General features: G+C 48.7%; 1 non-coding gene across 1 annotated transcript; it reads left to right on the forward strand.

The window, feature by feature from the left end:
• The first annotated feature begins 483 nt into the window (after positions 1–483).
• Positions 484–647, forward strand: LOC144600270 (U1 spliceosomal RNA). The gene has a single exon (XR_013548115.1). It is a non-coding gene; the product is annotated as a U1 spliceosomal RNA (small nuclear RNA).
• Positions 648–1,223: the final 576 nt, after the last annotated feature.

The following is a 1,223-nucleotide window of genomic DNA, read 5'->3' on the forward strand; positions in this document are numbered from 1 at the left end:
TCAAAAATACAGTGGCAGACACCAGGTCACGCAAATTTAACGATAACATCAAATGGATGTTAAATCCCAAAATATTTGCCGAAATTACAAAGCAAAATGGCACACCAGATATCGATCTATTTGCATCCAGGCTGAATCACCAGGTACCAACGTATGTCGCTTGGGAACCAGACCCTGAGGCAGCAGCAGTTGATGCATTCACGCTGTATTGGGAGAAAAATGTTCTTTTATGCTTTTCCTCCCTTCTGCCTCATCAGTCGGGTATTACGGAAGATTCAATTGGATTCCGTCCCCAGCAGTCCGGAATTATTAATCCACCCAGTGTCAGGCATTAGTCACCCGTGCCATGACAGAGTCAATCTCCTGGCTTGCAGATTCTAAAAAGACCTCTACTGGGCCTGGGACTGTCTGAGGACGCCATCAACATGATGACCGCATCCCACCGGGAGTCCACCAGGAGACAATACCTGACCAATATAAGGAATACTTACCTGGCAGGGGAGATACCTTGATCACTCAGGAGGTTTTCCCAGGACAAGGCTATCCCATTGCACTTCGGGTGTGCTGACGCCTGCGATGTCCCCAAATGCGGGATACTCGACTGCAAAATTTGTGGTAGTGGGGGACTGCGTTCGCTCTCTCCCCTGTTAAAATGGGAACGGTATTGCTCCAAAACAGGAACTACCTACACTACAGCGACACCCACCAGTGTTGTGCAATTCCTGGTTGGATTACATCAGGAAGGACTCAGCTACAGCGCCATAAATACAGCCAGGAGTGCGTTGTCAGCTTATTTGGTTCCAGCAGCAGGACAACTGGCTTTGGGGTCCCATCCACTAGGAATCAAAATCATGAGGGGCATTTTTAATACTAACTCCTCCAGACCAAGGTACACTCAGATCTGGGATGTCAGCATTGTGCTGACGTACCTTAGGGGATGGCCACCGCCCAGGGCACTCACGCTGGAACAACTTACACTGAAATCAGTCATGCTCATGGCACTAGTGTCAGCTTAAAGGGTACAATCCCTCCACCTTCTGAGGCTCGACAGCATGACAGAGTCATTGGACTGTTTCACATTCCATATTCAGGGACTGGTCAAACAAACTAGACCAGGTACCACGCCTCCAGTCATGGAGTTCTGGGCATATTCATCTGAACCACGGCTGTGTGCCAAGACCACCTCGCCAATTACATAGACACAACATACAACTTAAGAGGGA

Source organism: Rhinoraja longicauda, chromosome 14 (assembly GCF_053455715.1).
Source record: "Rhinoraja longicauda isolate Sanriku21f chromosome 14, sRhiLon1.1, whole genome shotgun sequence".
In the NCBI taxonomy this organism is placed as follows: Eukaryota; Metazoa; Chordata; class Chondrichthyes; order Rajiformes; family Arhynchobatidae; genus Rhinoraja; species Rhinoraja longicauda.